This window comes from Heteronotia binoei, chromosome 5 (genome assembly GCF_032191835.1).
Source record: "Heteronotia binoei isolate CCM8104 ecotype False Entrance Well chromosome 5, APGP_CSIRO_Hbin_v1, whole genome shotgun sequence".
Lineage (NCBI taxonomy): Eukaryota > Metazoa > Chordata > Lepidosauria > Squamata > Gekkonidae > Heteronotia > Heteronotia binoei.
This window is the reverse complement of record NC_083227.1, coordinates 99,741,079-99,757,307: the sequence shown is the minus strand read 5'-3', so window position 1 is coordinate 99,757,307 and position 16,229 is coordinate 99,741,079.

The window sequence follows — 16,229 nt, the reverse complement described above, 5'->3', positions numbered from 1 at the left end:
GACCCAGGAAAGTGCTCTTTGGGAAGTTGTCAGGCATGGATTCAGGAGTGTGTTGATCAAACCACCCTCTGTCTAATTGGGCAGGGCCAGCCCACCCACTCCTCCTGGGGGGGGGCAACTGCGTGCTTGTGGGTGGCTGTTTCTCCCCAAACCCCCCTTCTCCTCCTCTGTGGACTGTCAGAGGTATTACTGGGCAGGACCAACCCTCCCACCTCACTTAGAGCCTGGGAACCACCTGCACAGAACCACCTCCTGCTGCTGGCAAGGCAATAACTGGACAAGGCCACCCCTCCCTCTTTGCCCAGAGCCTGAGAACCATCCTCATAGTTGCAGGTGGCAGCATCTCCCCAGACCCACCTTTCCTCCATGGTCAAGGTGATTGCTGATCAAACCAACCCTCCTGCTTGGGAGCCACCTGCATAGTTGTGGTTGGCTGCGTCTCCATGGACCCACCCTCCCACAACTGGTAAGGTGATAACTGGGCAGGGTCAACCCACCCTCCCACTCAAGGCCCTGGAGCTATCCACATATTTGGGGTGGCTGTGTCTTCACGGGCCCACTCTCCCACTGCTGGGCAGGGCCAACCCTCCTGCCCGGGGCTTGAGAACCACACACACAGTTGTGGGTGGCTGCATCTCCCAGGCCCATGCTTCACCAGGTCATGGTGCCTGGTGGACGGTGCCAACCCTCCCGCCTGCCCAGGCCCAGAAGCCACCCGCACTGTTGTGGATGGCTGGGTCTTCTGTGCTTACTTTTTAAACACTGGGCGTTTTCGCACTGACCTTCAAGTGGCGCGACCACCCTCTTCACACCGGAGGATCTGCCCGGATTTCGCACAAGAAGCGCCGGCGCACCCAAAAGAGCCGGCGACTTCCGTCGCGAAACCCGCTCAAATGTTTTCCTGCTTCTTGGCGGTTTCCGTTTGAGCGGGTTTCGCGACGGAAGTCGCCGGCTCTTTTGGGTGCGCCGGCGCTTCTTGTGCGAAATCCGGGCAGATCCTCCGGTGTGAAGAGGGTGCTCGCACCACTTGAAGGTCAGTGCGAAAACGCCCAATATATTTTGGCTTCATTCATGGAGCTGTCAGGTCTGTTTGGCCGTAAAGATTCTTTAGATGGGGCTTTAGAAAGTGAGAGCAGGCAGACAAGGTCACTCCAGTAAGTCTCTGGACACACAGATGAAACAGGTGTGTGGGGAAGCTGAAATGGAGAGCTGGGATTAAAGGGAAGTCATCCCAATAACTTTGGATATGCAGATCACCAACCAAGGAGAAACATGGGAGGGCGTTAAAGTGGAGTGCTGGGACTACAGTGAAACCACCCCAATAACTCTGGACACACAGATGTTCCACCAAGGAGAAGTAGGTGATGGGGGAGGTTTGAAATGGAGAGCTGGGACTAAATGGATAAGGAAAATCACCCCAGTAACTCTGAAATAGGTCGTCCAAGGCAGCTGGGTGCAGGGAAGCAGGCTGACAAACATGGATCACTCACAAAGGAGAAGCAGTAAAGTCAGTAGACAGCAAAGACAAATGAAATCACTTCCAAACAAAAAGCAACCCAGTATGTGTGTGAGGGGCGGGGGAGATAAAATGGCAGAAACAAAGTTTAATACTCCTCCCTCCCCCCCCAAAAGCATCTCAAGAACAAAAACATCCAAAGAGAAATCTGTCCACTGTTACCCAAAGGTAGGTGTGTGTGTGTCTGTGGGGGAGGGGGAGGGGGATCAAATGAAAAGGGAAGGGAAACCAGTAAAGAAAGAGACAGCATGCAAATAACCCCACCAAACAAGAATGCTATAATGTGAGTTTTTCTACCCTTTGGAACCAATAAAAACCAAATCACAACACAGAGAAACCCAAGGCAAAGCAGAGCCCCCTTGCCAGCTATTCTATCTCCACTCCATGTCCAGCATAAAACTCTTCTGCACAAGTATACCCTCTCTGCCCCAAACCTCAGTGCCAACAAAGTGAACACGTGCCTATCCTAAACTTACAGCTCACCCCCTTGCAACAAATGGGTTGGAAACTGTTATTGGCAGGCAGCGCTGCTGGTCAAGTTTTGGAGGGTCTGTATTTGTGTTTCCTAGTCTGGAAAATATTACCCCACCATCACCATCTCCCCCTTCTCCCTCTACTGTTAGTGCAACTCTTCTGGAATTGGAAGAGACTGTTGGGTAGGTAGGGAAAACAGGAGAGAGCCACAAAAATCTGTGCTTTCTGAGGACTGATTGATGGATGTAAAACTATATACCAAGCTTTAGAGGTCATATGTTTCATAGGCTACTATGTTCAAATGAATTGTGGAGTGAGAGTGGAAATTAGCAGGCAGGACCCTAGAATATAGCTTTCTTTTTCACAAATCCCATAATTCATTTAGTGCTGGTTCTGTTCTGACTTGCAGCAGCCTTATGAGTGTTGTTATTCACTTCAGTTATATAGTTGACCTTTGGACTTCCGGGTTTTGGCATCTTGAGCTTGGTGGGGTCTGTGGAACTTGTTCTCGGTGGCCCCCCAAACTGGGTGGTAGGAGGGGTGCCACAGCTATGGCATCTTGAGGAAGACCCTGGTGAGGTCTTCTGACAGCAAGGGGCTCTACAGGAGCCAGGGAAACAGCGGCGGCTGGTTCCTGTTCCTCCTGTCTGCCCTGATGCTCCGCTATCGCGGCCGCCATGATGGCAGTAAGAGATGAATGCCTGACTGCTTTCTTCTTTTAACAAGCTTCTATCACATCATATTTCTACCTTAATCATCAAAATGCTATCATGCAAGTAAGTCTTTCATTTTACTACTACCGATTAATGGATCTTTTATTATGCCAATTGGGACTGTTAAAAAGGGGGGGGGGAGGATATCCCCCCTTCCCCCCCCCAAGGGCGGTTTCAAAAAGACAAAGAACAAACTTAAGAACTCTCAATAATTTAAATTGGACTGAACATGGATATTTGAATGGATTTGGCTTACAATTAAACAAGCTATAATGAGAGCAATATTTCATTTCAATACAGTCTGAATAAAAGTCAGATATATCTTTAAGAGAAATGCTTTTGATTCCTGATTGGGACTGAAATGATTACAACCGGACTGTAAGAGAAAAGCACAAGGCTGGAGGAGATTTAGAAAGAGAGACTACCTGGGACTTTGAGTTGCTTTTTAACTTTGATTATCAGACTGAGTTATACTGTGGAGAAGATGGCGAATCAACCTGAAGCGTTTGATTTAAAAGATATTATGGTTGCCATATCCTCCTCAAAGCAGGAAATCAGTCTGCAGACAGAGTTGATACAAGACAAGGTGAAACCTTCATTTTAAAACACAATGAAACTGAAAATTTACATGAGCAGAGTGGTGAAGGGATCCCAGTTATGTCTACGGAGATGAGAGAAGTACTGGTGGGAAAAAAGTCGAAAGAAATCAAAATGGAAACATTGTGCGCAGTTACAAAAAGGAGGCGGAAATCAAGCCTGATTAAAGTTTTTACAGCAGGAAGTGATTACGTGGAGATGTCATCGCTTTCAGTAAAACGGATCTATGTGCCAAAGGAGAAAAAGCAGACGATTTCAAGAATATCAAGGCTTGGAAAGATTTCAAAAAGAAGGGATTATAAACTGTTGCTCTTTCTCGTAATTAGTCAACATGGAATTAATAAAAGGAAACTGGCGTGTGGCCTTGAAACGGTTTTGAAATGACAAACCAGACTTCTAGAGGCATGTAGCTTTGAAATGGCAAATGAGACAAAATCTGAATATTTCTGTTCTGTGCGTTATTTTTGTGTATGGATCATATATTCTCAAAGCTAAATGGAGCAATTTAATAGAGAGTGGGTTATGGAGGTATATGATTTTTTCCATAGGCAAAAATAAATGTGAGAGGGGGGGCCATTTTCATCTAGGGATCCTACTTTTTTTATAAAGTTAAATACAACAATTTAATAGAGAGTAGGTAATAGAGAGACTGTATGATTTCTTACTTAGGTAAAAATAATAAGTATGGGAAATGAGGCTGTCACTATTTATTAAACTTGTGCTTCTTAGAGTAATATGAAAATAGGGGATATAGTCTCCAAAAAGTTTAATGAATCTTAAACATTCAACCTAGACAAACAATTAATTTGGATCAATTTATAATAAGGTAGACAACACAGGTATTTGAAAATTTTAAAGATCTGCTCCTGGTTCTCCCCCCCCCCCTTTTAAGCAATAGAACCTGTTGATAATGAAATAGATAAAGTATTGTCTGCTAGGTTTTATTTTGGTCTTTTGGTTTTTTTCATTCTTTCTTTGTTGGAAGCAATTAAGGTAGTATTAAGGATAAAGAAATTATATTCATCTTCTCTGCTTATGACTATTGTCAATATTGTTAAAGTTAGTGCTTATCCTTAATATGGTTAAAATTAACCAGTGGGCTTTATTTTGTGGTTGGTTTCTTTGCTTTTCTCATTTGTTTGTATTAAAGATGAATAGCTTAGATTTATATCATAAGCAATAGAATAGTAAAAAATATATAATACAATAATAAGACTGTATGATGTAATGGTTGTAGTGGGTTAAAATTTAAGACTTGCAGATAGAAAGAATTTAGTATCAGGTTTGGAAAGTAGAAATGTAACAGCTATATTTACTGCTTTTCTTTTCCTTTTTTTCTGTTTTGTTCATCCCGCAACTCTTTCCCTTTTTTGCTTCTGTATCCCCACATCATTCCTTTCCCTTTATACTGAAACTTAATAAAAAATTTAAAACCTATAAAGTTGACCTTTTGTCAAAGGCTTGAGCAGATCTACTTGGGTCTGTGTTTTAATTTCAGCACAAGCACATTTTGTAGCCGTGTGTGAGAGGCAGATGTTGCCAGTCTTCAGGTGGAGCTAGAAGATGCTTCCCATATCAGTAAGTATGCTAATAGAGAGCACTGCAAGGCTGAGAGTCTCTTGTTTCAAGCAGCATCATGGCACAAGAGATCATCTTTCGAGGAAGCCAAAGGCTGCCTTTCTTTGCCATGTACCAGATTCTGCTAATAATTGGAGACTTTCCTTTAGTAAGGCTCTCTGGGTGAAATATGCTGTCTCTCAGTCTATGATTCTTGACTATAAGCTATAAAAGGGGAATCTGTAAAAACAGCTCTGCTTGGTTGTGGTGTTCCTGTGCTGAAGGGCACAGGGACAAAGTGGCAACATTCTTTGCCCTGTCTGCTTTCTTCCTTGCCAATCATCCAGAGAGATAAGCTTTTGTGCTCTGGCTTGGCAGGAGCTTGGGGTATTTCTCTGGTTTTTAATCATGATGGTTACCTCTGATTTGTAAAATGTCAGAAGTGAAGAGTTGGTCTCCTATCCCTGGCTTCTCTTTCTCCTGGGTCTAAAAGCAATTCAGTTCAATTTCTTTCTCTCAAGAAAGCTCCTTCATTCCAACCTTTCATGATAAATAATGTCCACATCAATTCTATTCCTTTGCCATTCCTTTGTTCCTTTTGTTCTCTCAATCTTTGTTTTTTTGTCTTCTGAAGTCAGACTCTGCAGGAGAGGTCCTCATAATTACAAAATCACTGCAAAAAATTGCAAAACTAAATTTTTGAAGAGAGCTTTTCTACATGGGCAATCATTTTTGTGAAGTATCAGTTCATTCCAGGGAGTGAAGTATTTTGAAACCATTCTGTTCTCCTCCATTATCTTTCTAAGTGGCTAACACAGGCGTGATAGGGATTCTCTCTCTCTCAGGAAATGATGGGATGTCTTTACAGAACCAGGATGTATTGTAACACAACTATGTATGTGCTTAAAAAGGGGAGAAGGCAAAAAAGACAAACAAAAAAGGTAAAGGTAAGCACCAGTTGTTTCCGACTCTGGGGTGACGTTGCATCATGATGTTTTCCCGGCAGACATTTTAAGGGGTGGGTTGCCATTGCCTTTCCCAGTCATCTACACTTTCAAGCTTGGTACTCATTTGTAAAAAAGGAGGTCACAGAAAAACGGGAGGAAGCACAGGGAGGGCACAAGACAACTAATGGAAAGGGGGGACACACAGACAAACAGTGAAACTCCAGAAGTGGAGCAAGAGGAAGCAAGTTGTGAAGATAAGACATTAATGTGGAACCTGTACATCAGACCTGAAGCAATTGAGTGAGTTTCAGCTCACCAGGCAAGTCCCTAATGTAGAAACAGTCTGAGAGCCTTCCCTAAGCTATTGAGCTGGAAACATGATTGGTTTTGAACTGCACAGCATTGCCTCCAATACAGGAGAATGATGTACACATCAACATTGTATTTATTTATTAAAATATTTATATTCTTCATGCTTAGCAATTTTGCTCCTGAGGCAGCTTACAACATAGCTTAATGCTGCACGTGTGTATTAGCATTAATAATAATAACTAGTAGCATGATACTAGGAATAATACATAAGAAGGCCAACTAAGGAACTTTTCAGAGATGAACAGATAAAAAATTAGATCAAATTTTGATTAGTTATTTTTCAAATGCCCACCCCTAGTTTTCAAAATTCCTGTGATGCCAGCACCCAGTTGCAAGTTGGTTAACAGAGCAAAGGCATACTCACATCACTAATATGGATAAGATTATTCAGTCTACAGCCTCAGGTGAGGACAGTTCTGGCTTGGTCAGATGACCACTTGTGAGTTCAGCTGTTACCCCTGACAGAATTATTAATTACTGCCTTTAATTTTTATTTGGGGAAAATTAGCTTCAAAAGGCAGACCATAGCAAGGGGCGGGGCAAAGCTATGTTTACATATCTATGTTTACGGAGATACTCCCAAACAGACCATCTTATTAGCGCCAATAACCAAGCCAAGTAGTCAAATAAAATGGGCATTTTTAAAATAAAAGAAAATAAAATCTAAACATACACACATATCAGTGGGATGGCTTATACATAAGATATAGAAACGAAGAGGGGAGTGGGTGAGATAGGGGTATGAGAGATGGGGTGATGCTATACCAGATCTTGGAGAATGGTTCAACCTGAAGATGGATAAATGGAGGGGTGCATGTAGAATGACCAGCACTCTACACGGAGAATACCTGACATGTGCCAGGGTGCTGCTTTGTGAGTGGTCAGCAGAACACAGATCATGATAAAAATGGGATGTATCAATGCCCAAAAATGTATTCTGAAGCTATGTAAATGTGGATGGACTAATATGACAAAAACTTGATAGTTTTCAGGAGATCCTGACAAAAATAATGTCTATGTTCTTCTAGGTGTTAGGCAAAAAGAAGGGTGTGAAGGCAAATTCTATAAGGTGGGAGTTGCATGGAGCTGCCTAAGTAATAGTTCCTTGATAGTGTGGCTTGAAGAGGAGAAAAGCAGATTTGAACAAATATTTAGAAGAACTATTTTAGAATGATTACTTGGAGGAGGAATGTACTAGAAATTCCATAGTATGGCAGAAGGAAAATTGGTTATGTTAATGTAGACAAACATTAGAATAGGTGTGTCCACACCAGATGTAATAGCCAGAGGGAGAAAATGCCATTAGTAATTCGATCATAGCATTGTGCTAGAGGCAAAATCTTTTGTCTGCATACTTTGTCCTGACAAAAGGTAGCCTCTTAGCCCATTAGAAACTGGGATTTTTGGATTGTGGCAATTGCCTATCCTTTGTTTTCCAGAGGAGAGAGAATGGAGGGTGGGGGAGGAGTACAGAGGAATGTTGCAACCAGCTTGTCACTGTGAACCTGTTTCTCTCAGGCACAGAAATAGCTCCTAACAGATTCATCATTAATTGGTTTCTGGCGTTTCTGAAGGCACTGCTCTGGAGGCTATGGGTCTCTCTGGGTATTGGGGTGTCTCTTCTCATGGGGAAAGACCATCCTAGGCTGGAGGATGGGCACCCAGGCAACACAGCTGCCATTTTGGAGTAGCTCAGCATTTGACCTAGATACTTCACAAATGTTACCATGCAAGCGAGTCCTCAGGAACTTCAGAATGATTAGTATTCTGGGCTCTTAACATGCCTAGAAAATATCAGCAATTCTACATGCACAAGTTTTTGTGACCAGTGGCAGACAGAAGCATTGGTAACAGACTGACCAAAAGCCTTCCACATTTATCTTGCTTACTGTTAATTGAATCCTTGGTTTCTCATTGTTTGGGGTTCATCACAAACATGAACTCTTCTACTGACATGGTAGGACTTGGTTTTAATAACTGCTGGGCTTGTCAGCTCAGTTGCCCCCTAGACAATTTTCCGAGAACAAGTAACTCTTATTCATCTAAAACTGTTCCAAATATTTAGGCTTGCCAATTCCCAGGTCCCAGCGGGGGATCTTCTGGTTTTGCATGCTCCATCCTGCCCCCAGTCAGCTGGTCAGCAGGGGGAAGCCCTGCCCCAACAGCAACCATGTGCCTTTCCACTTTGGAAGGCTTAAGAAGACACTTGGAAAGGCTTACTTTTTAGACGGTGTGTCTGTGCCTTTAAATCTAGGAGCCAGGCTGAATGGGGGTAGGGCGAGCAGAACACGGCTGCTCCCAGTAGCTGTGAAAGCAGCCCAGGCCCTCCATTTGTTTTACAATCTTTTCAGAGGTCATTTACATAGTAAAGGGTAAACTAGAACCTTTGGTTTCCCTGTGTTAGTCTGAAGAACTTGGAACTTCAGCGACTCATGAATAAATTGCCCCAGTGAGACCACACAAGTGTGGAATTGCAAACTGTTTGTTTTGGCTGTGCTCTGTGTGTGTGTGTGTGTGTGTGTGAGAGAGAGAGAGAGTATACAAGGGATGTGCAGCTGCTTGAGAATGAGGAAATGAAAACTATTCAGGGGAACTGCACTGCTGTATTTTTACTTATTTATTTTAGGGAATGTGAAAATCTCTGGGCTCCACCCTCAGCATCTCCTGGCTCCACCCCCAAAGTCCCCAGATATTTTCTGAGTTAGACTTGTCAACACTACAAAATATTGTTTAGATCAGGGGTGTCAAAAATGTGGCCCAAGGGCCAGATCAGGCCCCCAGAGGGCTATCAGGACCACAAGCAACTCACTGTCATCTGCTTCCTTCTCTCTCTCTTTCTTTCTTCTGCATCACAGCTTGCTTTGCCAGGTTTGCTCAATCGCACAGGAGCTACAGAGCAAATCCTCTATTTTCTCCATTGGCTGACCAGCACGTGCAACAACTTATGTACAAAAGCTTGCAATGCACAACCATTTCATTGTCCTGAGTCTTAGGCTCAAAACATTGGCCATGAGATTTCTGTAATGAATATAAGTAAATCAAAAGTAGGTTTGAAACTTTTTTTAAAAAGAGTAAATTTCATTTATTAGAAGATAATACACCACTCAAATACAGATTACAGAGTATCAAAAGAACTAATACAAGGGGGCTTATTGTCTGTATGATATTAATATTAAAGAGAAATATAATAAAAACTGTATACTTATATATGCATACAAATAATACAAAATAGGTCCAAATAAATCATCCAAAATAGAAGAATGTTGTGTCTTCTGCTTTCTTTTATATTACTAACTGCTTTCTTTTATATAAACATGGGAGGCCTATATATACACTTTCAGATTGATTCTAAATATGTATAGAAGCATTGGTTTTAGTTGGATATTCTTCAAGTAAGGATTGCATGTGTGCTCATGAGCAATCCCCCCCATCCAATCTCCCCAGCTTCATGGAGTATATACATGTGAAAGTGAGGTCAACCTCTTTCTTCAGGCTCATTTGCAAATGCAGATTGCATGAATTGGAGGTCTAGAGAAAAGCCTCCAACAGATTACAAACAAACCCATGTTTCATGTTTCCAAAGATAAGTAATTCTGAGAACTGGCATTTCTGCAAAATCACATCTTTAAAGCTGTTACATCATTAGCCACCAACAACATCCCTTTCTGTGTTAAACAGTTTTATATCCTTTTCCATTTGGGGGTTTTCTTCCTCCAGGAAAGAATGTAATTATTTTCTGTGTGATATTGTCTCACAGACTCCCTTGAAATATGGGAAGTTCCTTCCCACATTAATTTAGTCTATTTCTCATTTTTGCAAGGACCATCTGTGTGTTCACCTACACTGGGACTAAAACTAGGTATTTGAGATGCCAAGAGATTCCTTAGGAATTATGAACTGCAATTAGCTTCCCACTCCAGAATTGTTTGCTATATTAATGGGATCCCTCATGCCATTGCTACCACTTTCCATTTTGACATGATTCTGTGTCCTCCTCCTCACCCAGTGAGACAATTGAGGGAAACAGGCTTCAGTACTAAGCATGTCCTTGTTGTTGTAAGCATTTTTTAACTTTCAGTTCTGGCAACAAGCCTGTGACCTTTCCTGTTCACTTTTTAACTGATGCAATAATACAGCATCCCATCCTTCTAGTCTCATTGAAATGTTAACTGTATACAGGAGTCTAGCAGAACTCAGGTCTGCTGAACAAACCCTTTGCTGCTTGATAAAGAACCTTAGGCACTGGGAAAGGGCAAGGAGCAACAAAGCAAATTTTCTTATTGCACCTGTATGAATTACAAAGGCAAAAGGGGCAGGGGTATGTTTGACAATGAGGGGAAGAAGGAAAAGGAAAGAAGTTTTGACTTGGAGGAAGGGAAGTGGCAGCTGCTGCAACTGGAGTAGCACATGTGCAATGCAGTCCTATACTTGTTTACTCAGAAGTAAGCCCAAAGAGAGTCTAGTGGGTCCCAAGTAAGTGTGCATAGGATTGTCACCTCCCTGTCCCAGTTCAGGGCAACTCAGTATTTAAGCTGGTCTTAAGTGGCTTGATATTTGTTGCCCCAGGAATACATTTCTTGTAGGACAGTCAAACTTCTGTAATCCTAGCCAAAAAAAAAGTGTCCACATGTCAGGTACATAATTTCTCACCTGAAAGGGGGGTGGGGGTGGGAATTCCAGTTACTTGTGAGGAAATACGTGAATCTGAGCATGGCAGCTCAGCTGAGAGCCTCTGGGTAAAAATAAAATGGATAAGAAATAACAGTGATATTATGGTGGGGGTCTGCTATAGACCACCAAGCCAGGCAGAGGACTTGGGTGAGATACTCCTACAACAGATTGTAGAGTTCTCCAAGAGAAGGGACACAGTGATCATGGGAGATTTCAATTACCCAGACATCGGTTGGAAGTTGAACTCTGCTAAAAACGAAAGGTCAAATAAATTCCTGGCTTGTCTTGCTAACAACTTCCTTTTCCAGAAAGTGAAGAAGGAAACAAGGGGATCTGCTATCTTTGACTTGATTCTCACCAACAAGGAAGAATTGGTTGATGAGGTGGAAGCAGTGGGCACCCTGGGCAGCAGTGACCATGTGATTTTGGAATTTACAGTCTTAGGGAAGGGGAAAGCTGTATGTAGTCAGACATATAGGTTGGACTTCAGAAAGGCAAACTTTGACAAACTTAGAACTATGCTGGGTAAAATCCCATGGTCACAAATACTTAAGGAGAAGGGGGTTCAAGAGCAGTGGGAGTTTCTTAAAAGCAAAATAATGAAAGCACAATCACAAACAATTCCTATGAGAAGAAAAAAATGGAAGAAGCCTAAAGAAGCTGAAGTGGCTCCAGAAACAGCTCTCTAAAGACTTGAGAAATAAAAGACTCATTTAGGAAATGGAAGGATAGCCTTATAACCAAGGATGAATATAAACAAATCACCAATTCTTGTAGAAAAAGAGTTAGGAAAGCTAAAGCTCAGTATGAGCTTAGCCTAGCCAAAGATCCTGAAAACAACAAAAAAGGGTTATTTTCTTATGTTCAGAGTAAGAAAAAGACCAAGGACATGGTAGGCCCGCTGTGAGGGCAGGAAAATGAAATTGTGACAGGTGATGGGCAGAATTGCTCATTTCCCACTTTCCTCAGTCTTCTCTACTGAGGGAAACAGTGCTCAACATGGCAAAAACAGAACATATAATAAGGTTATGGAGTTCCAACCTAGGATCAGCATTGGGGTAGTACATAAACACCTAGTTTCTTTAAATGAAACCAAGTCCTCAGGGCCAGATGAACTGCATCTGAGAGTACAAACAGAGCTTGCAGATGTAATTTCTAACCCTCTGGCCATTATTTTTGAGAATTCTTGGAGAACAGGTGAGGTGCCAGAAGATTGGAGCCAGGCAAATGTTATCCCCTCTCCAAGAAGGGGAAAAAGGAGGATCTGGGTAACTACCAACCCATCAGCTTGACGTTTATATCTGGAAAAGTTTTAGAACAAATCATCAAACAATCAGTCCTGGAACATTTAGGAAGGATGGCTGTGATTACCAAGAGCCAGCATGGTTTTCTCAAGAACAAGTCATGTCAGACTAACTTGACCTCTTTTTTTGAGAAAGTGACTACCTTGCTGGATCAGGGGAATGCTCTAGACATAGTTTATCCTGATTTCAGTAAGGCTTTTGAAAAGGTTCCACATACTGTCCTTGTTGACAAGTTGGTAAAATGTGGTTTGGATCCTGTTACAGTTAGATGGATCTGTAACTGGTTGATAGATCGCACCCAAAGAGTGCTTGTGAATGGTTCCTCATCCTCTTTGAGAAGAGTAACAAGTGGAGTGCCTCAAGGATCTGTCCTGGGGCCTGTTTTGTTCAACATTTTAATAAATGATTTGGATGAAGGAATAGAGGGAATGCTTATTAAATTTGCAGATGTTACTAAATTGGGAGGGGTTGCAAACACAGTAGAAGCCAGAGACAGGATCCAGGATGATCCTGACAGGCTGGAAAACTGGGCTGAAATCAATAAAATTAATTTTAACAGTTCTCCATTTAGGTAGGAAAAATCCAATGCAGGTTATAGGATTATAGGATAGGGGAGACTTGTCTGGGCAGTACTATGTGCGAAAAGGATCTCAGGGGTCTTAGTGGACCATACGCTGAACATGAGTCAGCATTGTGATGCAGTAGCTAAAAAGGCAAATGCAATTTTGGGCTGTAACAGAAGTATAGTGTCCAGATTGCATGAAGTGATGGTATCAGTTCACTCTGCTCACCTCGAGTATTGTGTTCAGTTTGGGGCACCACAATTTAAGAAGGATATAGACAAGTTGGAACATGTCCAGAGGAGGTCAACGAAGACGGTGAGGGCTCTGGAGACCAAGTCCTATGAAGAAAGGTTAAAGCAGCTGGACATGTTTAGCCTGGAGAGGAGGTGGCTTACAGGTGATATGATCACCATCTTCAAATACTTGAAGGGGTCTCATATAGAGGATGGTGCAGAATTGTTTTCTGTGGCCCCAGAAGGCAGGACCAGAACCAACAGGTTGAAATTAAATCAAAAGAATTTCTGGCTCAACATTAGGAAGAACATCCTTACAGAGTAGTTCCTCATTGGAACAGGCTTCCTCGGGATGGGCTCTCCTTTTTTGGAGGTTTTTAAACAGAGGCTGGATGGCCATATGACACCAATGCAGATTCTGTGAATTTTTTGGGGGAAGGGCAGTATTTGTGAATTTCCTGCATTTCCTGCAGGGGGTTGGACTAGATGACCCTGGAGAAAGGGTCGGCGTGTGGGAGTTGGTGGGGTAGGTGGCTCCCTGGGGCACCACCTCACCACAGGGGCGGGTGCCCCCTTCCCATCCCCGCTCACACTAACCCCCATGGTGCCTGCTCAGTTCTCTCTGAAGCTGGAGAGGGACGGGCAATGGCCCTGCCCCTTGCCAACCCTCTCCAGTTTCAGAGGGAGCTGAGAAGAGGCTGCCTCCTTTCTTTCACAAGAAAGAAGGAGGCGGCCTCTTACTGGCTCCCTTTGAAGCGGGAGAAGGGCGGGCCGAGCGTTCACGCTTCTTGCATGCAAGTAGAGTCAGGGCCTAGTTTTGGGCCTGCCTGGAGGTCCCTTCCAAGTCTATGATTCTATTATTCCACACAAAGCCTTTGGAGAGTGCCCTGACCTGGATAGTCCAGGCAAGCCTGATCTCGGAAGCTAAGCAGGACCAGTCCTGGCTAGTATTTGGAAGGGTAACCCAAGGAATACCAAGCTTATGACACAGAGGCAGGCAATGGCAAGCCACCTTTGAATGTCTCTTTGCCTTCAAGGCCCACTCGGGGTCACCAGAAGTCAGCTTGATGAGAGCAAAAACAAACAAACCTTTTGAGAATGCTGGTGTGCTGGCAAGTCTCTTACTGTCATAGCCTGTCTGAGAATCTTGCTCTTAGGCTCATCAATGGCCAAGTTAAATTTACCATGAGCAATTCTTTGTCTTCCTTAAATATTATATATTTTACAAAATTTATATCCTGCCCTTTTGTCCTCACAAGGGCCACCAAGGCAATGAAAAATAAAAACATGCTTTAAAACCATTAAACCTCCCCATGAAAATAATTTAAACTGGATCTAAAATACATTTTAATTTAAAAAACCCAACAAGCATTAAAACATGGGGGAGGAAGGAGGGATTACTGAGGAAATGCCAAATGAAATAAACAAAAATCTTTACTTTCTCATAGAAAGTGGCAACAGAAGACGACAGACATCAGAGATTCCACAGTTTTGGTGCCATTACTAAGAAGGTCCTCTTCCATGTTACCACCCACTTAATCTCAAAAGGCAGGGGTCCCTGAAACTGGGCCTCTGAAGATGACCATCTGGCAAGAATACAGATATTTGCAAATATTCCCAACCATAATGGGGAAGTGAGCTTTATGCAGCAGAAGCCTAAATGCTGCCCTTTCTCCTAAATTACAGTTTCTTCCTCTTCTACCTGTGCTGCAAGTAGAGTTGGAAACTTGTTAATTTTTTTTAAAGAAATCCCTAACAAGGAATATTCCATCAACAAATTATGGCATAGAATACAACTTGCTGATCACTTGCATGTACCCCATTGTATGTTGCATCCATTCTTAAAAGTATGCTGAAAACGCAGGAAAATGTGCTCCAGCTGCTGTATAGCCTTTTCCAAACAGAAGAGGAGAATCTACTTGCTTCCAAATTCCTGCAAATCTCCAGAGTTTTGAAGGATAACAATTCAGATGAAGCTAGTCTTCAAAGAACCAGGTTATCGCTATACCTTGTAAGTAAGTAACTGTCTGGATAGTGAATTAACCTTACCAAGGGCTCATCAGAAAGGTTGGTTCAATTCGTCCTGATTTCAAGAAAGACAGGAATATCTTGGCAAAGTATAGATATTTCATCCAGTTATAGCCACTGAGCTTTGTTTGCCACTAGTATAAATTTTGTTGATACTTTAGTCACTTCAGAGTTATTGAGCCTGCAGTAGACATTAGATACATATATAGTGTTGTCAAATTGGCAGAGCAGAAAGGAAACCAACTAATTAATCATTTCTATGTCTCCTTTTATGTTATTATTTATATGGGTTGGCATGAGATCAGCATATGACATTGACAAAAAGGCTTTTAAAGCACTGTGTGCTGCTTTGTAATAGCAGACTAACTTTTAACCAACTTTTCTGGATCCTTGGTTTATAAAATTATTTTTTCAAAATACAGGAGAGCATGCTGAATAAATAAGGAAACAATTTCAACATAGTCTATCTTTGGTGCTAATTTTGTTCTTCAGCTGTTCTGTGACTGGAGAGGGTGCGCCTCCAGTTATCTTATGTTTTCTCCTCCATTAAAAATGTTTGCATAACCAGTATAATTACAGTGTTTATGTAAGTGGCTAAAAAAGTCTTATTTTAGTGCATTATGGTCACAATTAATCTCCATCGTTCTCTACCCAAGATACTAATTAGTGGTCATGGGTGTCGGCAGAAGATAAGAATTGAAATTCCTTCTAGGTGCAATTAATGTTCACATAAAACCTTCTCTAAACACATATTCTATTATGCTTGTGTTTGGTATGGAGATCAGGGAATTCGTAGAAATTGCCCTAGTTTTTCACTTTGTTCCCAGTTTTCTCACTGAATTTAAATGATAGCTATAGTAAAATCTATAAAAAATGCTTAGAGTCCACTTTTGGACTCTAAATTGCTTATTATCTTATTATTGCCCGGTCCTCTCCAGCGAGAACTGAGCAGGCACCATGGGGGCTAGTGTGAGTGGGGATGGGAAGGGGGCACCCGCCCCTGTGGCGAGGTGGTGCCCCAGGCAGCCACCTACCTCACCAACTCCCACGTGCTGACCCTTTCTCCAGGGTCATCTAGTCCAACCCCCTGCAGGAAATGCAGGAAATTCACAAATACTGCCCTTATTATTATTGCTCTGTCCATTTGGTAGTAATAAAGGGATGTAAAGATCATTAGGGTTTGTAGAATCTTTCGGGATCAAGTGCCGTGTTCTACTGGAGAAAGTTTTCCTTCCAGACGTTTCGTTCTCAGCT